Raw genomic sequence first — 11,915 nt, forward strand, 5'->3', positions numbered from 1 at the left:
GTGAAACATGTTTTTTGGACAAGCTCTTAGCATCAGGTCGTATGAGAAAAATTTTCATGCTCCCACATTTTTTTTTTTTTTTTTTTTGGAGATGGAGTCTCACTCTGTCACCCAGGCTGGAGTGCAATCGTGCAATCTCTGCCCACTGCAACCTCTGCCTCCCAGGTTCAAGTGATTCTCCTGCTTCAGGAGACCCACCTGGCCAACACAGTGAAATCCTGTCTCTACTAAAAATACAAAAAAAAAAAAAAAAATTAGCCGGCATGGTGGCACTCACCACCACACCCGGCTAATATTTTTTGTATTTTTAGTAGAAACGGGGTTTCACCATATTGGCCAAGCTGGTCTCAAACTCCTGACCCCTGCCCGCCTCGGCCTTCCAAAGTGCTGGCATTACAGGCGTCAGCCATCTTGCCCAGTCCATGCTCCCACATTTTAATAGTCCATGAGCTCTATTTGATGAATAGAGAGGTTTCCACACCATAGGTTGAATTCGTTTGATTCATCAGAACATTCACTTTAAACCTGCTATGTGGTAGGCACTGTAGCAGGGCTTGAAGGATATAGAATTTTATTCATTCATTCATTCATTCAACAAACATGGATCAGGCACTTTCACGAGCCAGTCTCTGTGCTGGGAATACAAAGATGGACAAGGAGATCCTAAATGAGGAGACAGATTCATGAACAGATCATCTTATTACAATAAACTTTCTCCCCGACATGTAGGAGGGGATCTAGTAAAAGTGACCACGTGACTTCAGGGATAAGAAGTGGGTTCCTTGGTGTAGGACTGCCCTAGCCTCCATGGTGCCTTTTTGTTGATTAGAAAAGGTTCCCAGTCTCAAGATATTTTAGTTCCATCTGTCCAAAAAGTGTCTATACTGATTTTTTTTTTTGAGACTGAGTCTTGTTCTGTCACCCAGGTTGGAGTGCAGTGGCACGATCTCGGCTCACTGCAACCTCTGCCTCCTGCGTTCAAGCGATTCTCCTGCCTCAGCCTCCCGAGTAACTGGGACTACAGGCGCATCCCTCCATGCCTGGCTAATTTTTTGAATTTTTAGTAAAAGCAGTTTTCACCACGTTGGCCAGGCTGGTCTCAAACTCCTGACCTCAAGTGACCCACCCGCCTCGGTGTCCCAAAGTGCTGGGATTATGGGTGTGAGCCACCGTGCCCAGCTGATTTTATTAAAACACATTATTGTCATTGTCCAGAAAGTTGTCATAATAAATATAGAAATCTACAAAAGCTATGATGTGAATGGCACCCCTTAAATATGGCCTCGTGGGCAGTGCACAACCTGCACAGCTGGACATATGACGGCTCTGTCTGGGTGGACCCAGGGGCCCGGATTGGAGGTGGGAGCATGTCCTGGCCTGGTTGAAAGTCAGGACTGACCTTGCTCCATGTGCCTTTCCCTCCCCATATGAACTCATGTCAAACGGTTTCTTGTGAAGATATCTTGGTTTTACCTCTGTCCTGAAGCCTGGTCTAAGTAATCTAAACAGATTGCATTGATGAATGTACAGTCCTTCATTTCGTGGTTCAAATAGATGAGCCCATGGCTGGCATAGCAGCCTTGAGAGACAGAATTGGAAGGGGTCCTGGAAAGGGGATTATTATCAAGTTCATGGAGGTGACAGATATTAGAGGAAGCAAGGAATGGATGAGGAGAGAGTAACAATTCAGCTACTTCCGGCCCAAGGAGAAAATCAAAGACATCTAGCTCTTAACAGGTCCACAATTTATGCCCTCCCCAAGCTAATCTAGAAATTACCTCAGCATTGATTAACCCTGACTTACACAGTCAGTAAATCTCCAATGGGCCCCCCAAAAGGTCCTGGGTTGAAAGGCACCTGCCAGGAAGAATGGGGGTGTGATTTAAGCCTTTGGGGGATGTGGCAATGAACAGAAGGCCCTCCTTTCTGGCAGGCCTGCCGTCTCTCCTCCTGGAGACCCAAACCTTTACCCCACTTCCAGCGGGGCCTGGGAAGGAAATGTTCCCACTTTCTGGGGCAGGGAAGTGTCACACTGAAAACATGTCCTCTCTGAGTCGCCCCTGATGGGAAGGGCGACTCAGATAAAGGAAACAGATACATATCTGTTGTTGGGAAGCTTTGTTTCCACACATGATATATGGCTCCGGAGGAGGAGTTAGAAAACAAATTATTGTGTCTCTTCACCACCGACAGGTCTTTAGTGGTGCCGACCACAGAGAAGAGATGCCAGAGATTAGCAGTTACCTCACAATAGGTCCGCAGTACAGGAAAAGTGTCTGAAGTTTATCTATTGTTAAGTGATATAATTTATCGTCGCCAAGGGTTAAGGAGCAATTCCAGTCCTTTCCTACTTCAGGAACAGAGATTTATAAGATGATGCCCAAATTTAGACATTGAGGCGCTGCCGGCAGAAACGTCCCCAAAGGCTGATGGCTTGTGTGTGCGTTTGAAGCCAAGTCATTCACAGAGCTAATTTGAGGCTCTCCTCGGAAACTATATTTGCTTTCTGAGTGCATGGTGAGTTTTCATTTGGGCCCTGACCAGCTGACAGCTATGCAAGTTTGTAGATACCAGTAATTGAATATAGATAACCTTGATGGTTGACCTCGTCAGAGCCAGGCCTGCCTGTTCCCCATTGTTTCTGGTTTTGCCAGTAGATACTAAACTGCTGCTGGATGAATTTATATATTAAGAATTCGCTGCAGTGAGAATTGCTTATCGTTCCCTGGTCTATCCTGTAAGCTTCTATTTACTTGACGTAGTGAGCTGGGAATAAAAGCCGTGATTTGACTGTTCACTATTTGTGGCAAGGGGCGGTCTGTTGGAAAAGCTCTATTAATTTCTAAAAACAAAGGAGGCAAAGAGATCATGCTTTTGCTTTATCCAAATCGCAAAGAAAGGTTCTTATCTCCCAAAGCTGCTTGTGGCTGTCCGAAGTTGGTTCTCAGCCATCTTTTTAGTGTTCAATTTAGCTTAAAAGCAGAGTTTGAATCAAACACTGTACTGTCACCCGTGTGTAGCTCTTGTGTTTTAAGGAAAGCATTTGGAAGAGGTTCAGAATTTATGTTTAATTCGGAGAGATGCTTTAAGAAGTCTCTAAGTGGGAAAGGTGACCACGATCCCCCTGGAGAGGGGAGAGCAGGTGACAGGGCCACATTCAGAGTGGGGTCCAAGCGAGGTGGAGTGTTAAGCTACTTGGATATCTAGGCATACGTTCACCAGTAGAATATTAACTGAGGGAATCTCTCCAGGAATGGCTCTGTAGCAATCTCTGCTTTCTCCTTTATATCCTTCTGAGTTGTTGAAATGTCAACAGTGAACACAGATCGCTTTTGCAATCAAAAAAAAAAGATGAAGCTGCTGAAAAAAACACTTTCTGGAAACCATGTTTTCCAGCCTTCTGGAAATGGATGTGATGTGTATTTCTTGAGACTCGCCTTCCACAGGCTTTGAACTTTGCAGCTGGTGCAGAGAGGGGCTTAGGAAAGGACAAGTCTGTGTCCCTGTCAGAGGTGTAGGGGTCAGAGGGTGGCTTCGTAGACAGACAGGGAGGAAGAGGGATAAATGCAAGCTAAGGAATAGCCCAGGTAGCCACGGTCTAGCGAGTGGGATATTGGCCACTAATAACGCAGGGTCGATTCAGAGGGTCTGGGCTTTGGATGCTGGGGGTGGGAGCTCCGGAAGCCTGGCTGCCAAGTGACTGTGTGTCACTGCTCAGCTGAGGGGATCAGCCTTTGATGCTTTCAACATCAGAACATCAGAGCTGTTCTTCATCCTGAGAAGGAAGGTTCGGGTTAGTCAGCCAGGGCAAATAGCTCAAGGGAAATTTCATTTTCCCTTTGTTGGGCCCCCGGCTTTCATCTGCTGGGGATGTACATGTACATTCCCACTACCACACGGAGGGAAGGAGGCTCGCTGGACCCAGGCATGGGCAGCCAATTTGGTGCCTGAGCGGAGCAGGTGACTATCTCAGTGTTGGAGGCCTTGTGAGGAGCCAAGGCGCAGATTGAGCCTGGAGGAAGCCTGAAATTACCTCTCCACAATGTCCCCTGCCGTTACCAGCCAGCAGTGTGGGGACTGGCCGGGGAATTTTTCAACCCTAGCCAGTCCAACCGGTCTGACCTCCCTTCCAGCAAGGACATCCCTGTTTCTGTGTCTGCTGATTAAGGCGCGTTTACCTTGTAAAGAAGGGAATGAAAAGCATGTGAGTGAGCCAATCGTGGGCGCCTTCCATAACTACAGTGTGTGATGCCATATGTTCCGGGTTCAAATCTACACTTTGCCTGTATGAGCTATTTAAACCTAAGCAACTTATTTCATCGTTCTCTGGCTTAGTTTCCTCATCTGTAGAATGGACATGGTATTAGTATCAGCCCGTGAGGCCGTCGTGAAGACACAGTGAGTTAATATGCATACAAAGCTCCTTGCTCCACTAAAAAGGGCTCTTCAAGCATCAGTTGTCATGACAAACAGCCATTTGATATTCATTTGAACACAGTCCAGAAATCCTCAATATTTTAAAAGCAGCTTCAAGAGATGACTGCTTTTCCAACCATGGAAACAATGTTTATAAAACAAAACTAGCCAGGTGCAGTGGCTCACACCTGTAGTCCCAGCACTTTAGGAGACTAAGGCAGGAGGATTCCTTCAGGCCAGGAGTTCGAGACCAACCTGGGCAACATGGTGAGACTCCTCCATCTCTACAAAAGTAAAGATAAATTTAAAAATTAGCTGGGTGTGATGGCACACACCTGTAATCCCAGCTACTCAAGAGGCTGAAGAGGGAGGATTGCTTGAGCCCAGGAGTTCAAGGCTGCAATGAGGGATGATGGCACCACTGCACTCCAGCCTAGACCAGAGAGAGAAACCCTGTCTCTAAAAAAAATCAGTAAATCAATAAAAATGAAAATATAAAGCAAAACTGTGATTAAACAAATGAATACAGCTTAGCAACCCTACCCTCTATTTTTTCATCTCCAAATATGTATTGAGTGCTTTTATTAGAATGACCTACACTGGCACTCAGTTCTTGGGAGCTCAGCACTCCCAAGCTAAGGCAGGGTTTGGAGGGAGGTAGGAGTGGGTGCAAGTGGGACATGACAGTGGGAAGGGCAGGACTAAAGGTGATGGTGAAAATCAAGCCACCGACCGGGAGCCCTGCAAGTCCAGGGAGAAAGTGACTGTCACAGATGGGACTTCAGAAAGGCAGGAGGAGCCACCAGATCCTGAGTCCCAGGCAGGCCATAGCCTGAAAGCTTAAGAGGTCTGATGAGGCCAAGTAGAGTGGCTGCTGAGGTGAGCTTGACCGTGGACTGTAGACTATTTTCCCTCTAGCCTGCTTAATGGTGTCCATGAAATTTGGAGGTCCCAGGTATTTTCAGGATGAAAGCAGGTCCCAGGGTGACAGCAGGTGCCCTGAGGCTCCCTGGAGGAGTAGTAGAGGAGACATCACCACAGGGGGCCTCTATCTCCTCCTCTTGGGACCCCAGTGTGGCATCAGAATGTAGGCTCTGAGACCCACACTACGTGAACTGTGGCTGAGAGTGTCTGATGAGCCTCCATCTCTTGGGATCATGTGAGTGTAAATATCCTATAACTAATACCTGAGATGCTTAATTTATTCAACCAACAATATTTATTGAATACTATGTGTAAGGAACTATGCCAAGTACTAGAAATAATTTTCTCTAGAGCCAGAATTATCTACAGTCTCACACCCAAGGCCAAAAATGACCAGGGAATGTATTCAAAATGCAGATTCCAGGGCTCCACCCAGGTAATTCTGATCCAGTGAGTTGAGACTGGGGACCGATTATTTGCACTTGGACAAGTGCAAAGTTTGCCTGCTGAGGCCAATGAGCCATGCATGACATGTATGTTTGTCCCTCTATCTGGCTATCATTTACTGAACACTTGCTATGTATCAAAACCTGAGTAGGCACTGGGGATTGGAATGACCCTTGCGCTCAAGTCACTCATGGTTATTGAAAAAGATTGGGCTCAGCAGCTGTAATGGTTCCTGTTATTTCAGATACTACAATCTTTAAAAGGTGCTTTTGCAAAAAATCTAAAGCAAGAGGCAAAAACATATTCACTAACTTATAGGTCCAGTTGTTGTAAAGTTTATAGTGAACAAAAGGTACAAGGCACTTATTATAAGCCAGGCACTTTTCTAAGTGTTATGCCTACTTAATTTAATCATTAGTCTTTGCAGCAATTTTATGAGACTGATGTTATACGAGTATTCCCATTTTACAGGTGAGGACATTGAGATGCAGTAAGGATTAGTTACCAAGGCCTTGCAGCTAAAAAGGTGAGCCTGCTTTTTGAACTCAGTCTAACTTCAGAGCCTTCACACTTATCCATTATACTACTTCCCAACTCAATGTGCTATTGCTGCAGTTTTGAGGCTGCAAAATGCTGCTGTAAAACTAGTTATTCTGGAAGTGGATCTATACAACCAAAGGAGAAAAGAACAATTGTTTGGAATTTTTTTTCTTTTTTAACTAAGAGACAGGGTCTTGCTGTGTCACCTAGGCTGGAGTGCAATGGTGCAACAAATCATAGGCCACTGTAACACGGACTCCTGGGCTCAAGCAATTCTCTCGCCTCAGCCTCCCAAGTAGCCGGGATCACAGGTATTTGCCACCACATCCAGCTAATTTAAAACAAAAATTTGTAGATACAGGGTTTCTTGCTATGCTGCTCAGGTTTATCTCGAGCTCCTGGGCTCAAGCAATCCTCCAGCCTCAGCCTCCCAAAGTGGTGGGATTATAAGCATGAGCCAACGCGCCCAGCTCTTGACCTATATTTTAAAGGACCTAGGGCATCTTTATTTTCTTGGGTGCTGAGGTGGGAGTGAGAATGTGGGGCTAAGAGAAAGGCTTAACTTCACAATGGCAAGTTCAAGGGTTTAATTTTACAAACAGCTGAAAATCTTAACTTTGAAAAGTGCATTTGGATTGGCAAAGCTTAAAGAATTTGATGGTATCAAAATGTTGTCAAAGATGTGAGGAAAGAGCTATTCCCATATGCCATATAAATGCCATATTCCCATATGCCATATAAATGCCATATTCCCATATGCCATATGCCTCCAAGTGATCTTGGAGGGCAATTTGGCAATATCTAGAAAAATTTCAAGTGTGTGTGTGTGCCCTGTGATTGTGCAAAATCACGTTTAAATATGTCTGCGTGTGCCCACAGAGATGGGTAAAAGCATATTTATTAAAATATTGAAAAGGCTGGAAACAACCTAAATATCCACCAATAAAAAGGGATGGTTAAAAAAAAAGGTTTCAATCCGTGGAACCCTTCTAGCCGGATCTCAGCTTGCTGTGCCAAACCCATGGCTTGAGAAACTCTAACTCTGAGAGACTGTGTTGCCTATTGGTCAGAAACACGAATTCTGGCTTCCATTGCCTGCCATGAATCTTGGCTCCTTTTTTGCTCACAGTGTGATCATGGGCAATTTTCTAGGCCTCTTCGTGCCTTAGTTTCCTCATTTACGAATTAGAAGTGACAATATTAATATCTTGTTCATAGGTATAACTATTGTTATAAAGTTTAAAGGTATCAGTGCAAGCAAATCTAGGATGGTGTATGTTTCATGGTGTTTGTTGCATAGTATTGCTAAATAGTCTCAATAAATGTGAGATAGGATAAGGTGATGGTGATGATGATGATGGTGATGATTAGCTATGGCTTGGATGCATGTCAGATAGTAATTGAAAAAGTAACAACAAGCAAACAATGACAGAGAACAAAGTTCAGAGAAATTATCTAGGCTGTTACAAACCCAGGCAAAGATTTGATTCTTACTCACAAACTAGAGCAAGAAAATAATCAGTGGTGGCATCTAAAAAAGGGGACATGGGGAGCCTTTCTACAAAAACGAGATTTTAAGGGTTCAACGTGGAGGCACTGATGTTTATGAGGGGTGAATATGGTGGCCATATATACTCACACGACCATGGTGAAACTAACCAAAGCTTAATCCCTTGGGGGCAGAGAGGCTGTTGTGGCAAACACCTCCATTCTAGCTGCAATGCCAATATATTTTTTCATCCTGAGAGTCTGAAATGTTGTTCAGGATTTTCCCACAGTGAGAGAAATGTTTTTATTTCAGTCCCCAGTGAATAATCCCTTGGATCCAACAGAAATCTTGCTGCTTCCGAAAACATCCCTGAATTCCACTATCCAAATGCAAGTTCTTTCTCAGTGACCTGCCTACTTGCAGCCTTGCCTACTGCCTCCTGGGGTTCCTGAGGACTAGCAAAGAGGATTTCTTGATACTTAGCAATGAGCAATCTCTCTCAGAAAACACGGACACCTGGCATGGAGGAGATCGCAGTTCATCTCGCAGAAATTTGCCCAGTCTTCTTCCTCCAGGATAAGTGACAGATTCTTTGGGGTATTAAGGTAATACTGCATCTCCAGTTCCAGCACCAAGGCTTCTGCCCTGCCATGAAGCAATTTTCATTTCAGTGAAAGATGTAGGAGTCACGTTCCAAATTGCTGCTGAATAATTCTGAGACATCTGCAGAGATTCCAAGGCAGCCACTGTGCTCTGTTTACCAACACAATTAAACCTCGACCATTCCCTGCTGCAGTACAAATATAATCTTATCTACTTCACGTCAGCCGATTAAGTCATCGGAGCTGCAAAATGGTAAACAGATATTAATAACCAACCTATAAGTGAGTCATTTGAGTGAAGTGGAATATCATGGCAAGTTCTTAGGCCTTAAGGTGGAAAAGTTCACACCTTCCTGACACTGCTATAAAACACTGCAACATTACAACTTTTCAACCATATCTAAAAGGCCAATTTAAGTTTATTCCCATCCGCGTTTATGGCTATGGTTCAGCAGGTGTAAACTGGTAATAGCTGCAGTCCAGCTCTGGGTGGATGCCAGCACAGATGTGTTCAGTCAAATGACTAATTGAAAACCTTAGACAAAATCAGCAGCCTGGCCATTTTGCCTGCATAATAAAACAGTGCTGATAAAGGCAGTGGAGAAAAAAAATCCACCCATCTCATCATCAGTGCCATTAACAATCATGAGTAAAGATGAAAACAACGCATGGTTTATTCTGCAAATGAAGGCATATAACTAGACGGTTTCCCAGGGGCCCATTACCCATTTTAATAATACATCAAGGAGCCTGAGCAAACAGTTTGTATGTGCAAACCAAACAGAACAAACTATTTACAGTTACCGCATACAGAGGCAACTCCCAGCACTCTGGATTTAACAAATTTATAAAGGTACATAACATGATAGCTATTAGCAAAATTAAAAGAGAACCATTATAGACTTAGAGGCTGCCATGCTCACCAGTGAAGAAGGACAGGCAACATCAACTTTCTATTGAGAAGAATCCACCCCCACACTTTTTTTTCTTTCTTCCAAGAGAGCAGCCTGACTTGGACTCAAATTATGTGCATGAATAATAAAATACCATCTAATTAAAAACTGTAGTTAAATATGCAAAAATTAATGGTAATGAGATTGTGCAATACCTTTGAGTATAAGCACTTTATGAATTACTCACAAGAGTTCCTTTGCTTGACCTAAGCAGAGGATAACAGAAGCAACTTGGAACACTCTTGGTCCTGGTGGCCCGTGGTACCCATAACACTCATGACCAGGGCAGTCAATGGCCAACCTGGGGTGGAAGGTGGCTTGGCCAAAGACTTCTCTTTTGATTATTGGAGGTGACAAGAACTGGAAGGATTGAGGTAGGCATTGTTCAAAAGGCTGGGTAGGGGTCCAGGCTGGGGCAGTGGCTTTTCACCCTAGAGTAAGAAGGGCCTTCACACAAAATCATGATAGCTGGACAAACAGACCCTCAATAATAAGAAACAGATGAAAATATCTATTTTTGGACTCACTTAAGGGTGTTTTCCTATGAGCTATCCAGAACGTTGTTGCCTTCCCAATCACCAGTGCAAAGTTTTACCCATACTCTGGATTGTACCAGATCATTCTAGGAGAGCATCCCCATGCCAACACTATTGCCCAGGACAAGAGCTGCTTCCAGAACCTTCTTCCCAGTGGGCAACCTGCTTTTCTCCCTTGTAGTCTCTGAAGCCTATGTGACATTGTCAGCACAAGCTCTTGTGCATATTTTCCTTAGCACCATTTGAAGAGGCCACTGGTCTCCTTTTTGCCTTTCAGTCCTTTGGGTACTTGACCATACATTTGTGACCGGCTCAGCCTCCGAGGGCCATCCTGACATTTGCTCTAGAGGCAAGAGACTAGATCTTACCCATTGCCTTTGCTTAGAGCTTCTGAATCTCAGCTTCCCCTGATCTCTAGCTTCCTATTTCTCCACGGCTGGTGATTCTTCTTGAGGAAAGTAGATGACAGACTGAACACGATCTTAGCACGGTAGACAATTTCAGACCTACTCAATATGACTCCAGTTTTTACCTCTTCGTCTGTTGAGATGGAAGCTGACATGCTGAAAAATAAGCATTTCTCTGGGGAAGTATGTCTCATTCAGATGAGGCTGATGGAAAAACTTCTCTCTCAGCACCTTCTTGAATATACCTTGTCATCCTGCTTATGATAAGGGTTTCTTGTCAAGTCAGTAGCATCTGAGCTAATTGATACATTCTCAGCAGCCCTGTATACCAGGCAGGGTCATCAGCTATGCAAAAGAACAGTCATTGTGATGTCAGCAGAGTGATCATTTTGTTCACTGCCAGCTGATCTTAACCAGTTCTGAGATTTGTATTGTATCGTTTGGGGCTTATGAGAAAATGGTGAACTTGATCTACCTTCTTTTTTTTTTTTTCTTTCTCCCGTTGAAAAAGTCAGAATTTTTCCCTTCCTCTCTCATAGGTTCTACCTGACCTTCTCAATAGGTAGCCAAGTTTCAATGGTAGAAGCACAGTGAGCGGTAAGAATTGTTAGTGTCTCATATGGTAAAGGTACAAATTTAAACAGGCTGAGCCTTCTTAGAATCAATAAACAAATCCCGATTTGTTTAGGGATCTTAAAAAGACTTGGTGTCCCAGCCTGGGCAACATGATGAGACCTCGTCTCTTCAAATTAGCTGAGCATGGTGGTACGTGCCTGTAGTCACAGCTGCTGGGGATGCTGAGATGGGAGGATCACTTTAACCCTGAGAGGTCGAGGCTGCAGTAGGCCATGATTGAGCTGCTGCACTCCAGCCCGGGTGATGGAGTAAGACCCAGTATTAAAAAAAAAAAAAAGACTTGGTGCCTAATAAATATATTTCTTATTGATATTGATTAGTTGATTGATTTATTATTTACATCTCCCAAATGAGTGGGAGATGTAATAAAGTTTAATTTACAAATTATACACGTAAGAGATCAACAACAATAACTAATAATAAAATAGAACAATTATAACAATATACTGGGCTAAGCGTGATAGTTCACAATTGTAATCCCAACACCTTGGGAAGCCAAGTGGGAGGATCACTTAAGGCCTGGAGTTTGAGACCAGCCTGGGCAACATGGCAAGACTCTGTCTCTATAAAAAATTTAAAAATTAGCAAGTGTGGTGGCACGTGCCTGTGGATTCAGCGGCTCAGGAGGCTGAGATGAGAGGATCATTTGAGCCCAGGAGGTCGAGGCTGCAGTAAGCTGAGATCACATTGCTGCACTCCAGCTTCAGAGAGGAGCAAGACCCTATCCCCCAAAATAAAAAATACTCCCCCAACACCAATATAGTGTAATAAAAGTTATGTGAATGTGGTCTTTCTTTCTCTTGCAAAATACAGCAATAATTTTCTACCAGAGTTTGCCAAAGATAACTGAAACTCTGGAAAGCAAAACCAGGGATAAAGGGGGACCACTGTAATTATCATCCTTTTATAGATTTTCAAAGTGTTTTGTTTGTTTGTTTGTTTTTTGAGACAAAGTCTTGCTCTGT

General features: G+C 43.9%; 1 long non-coding RNA gene across 1 annotated transcript; it reads right to left on the minus strand.

Moving 5' to 3' along the window:
• Positions 1–2,246: 2,246 nt before the first annotated feature.
• Positions 2,247–10,789, minus strand: LOC129015528 (uncharacterized). The gene is made up of 3 exons (XR_008494608.2): positions 10,276–10,789; positions 7,967–8,661; positions 2,247–3,775 (listed from the first exon to the last, which is right to left on the minus strand). It is a non-coding gene; the product is annotated as an uncharacterized LOC129015528 (long non-coding RNA).
• Between the last annotated feature and the right edge of the window lie 1,126 nt (positions 10,790–11,915).

Source organism: Pongo pygmaeus, chromosome 18 (genome assembly GCF_028885625.2).
Source record: "Pongo pygmaeus isolate AG05252 chromosome 18, NHGRI_mPonPyg2-v2.0_pri, whole genome shotgun sequence".
In the NCBI taxonomy this organism is placed as follows: Eukaryota; Metazoa; Chordata; class Mammalia; order Primates; family Hominidae; genus Pongo; species Pongo pygmaeus.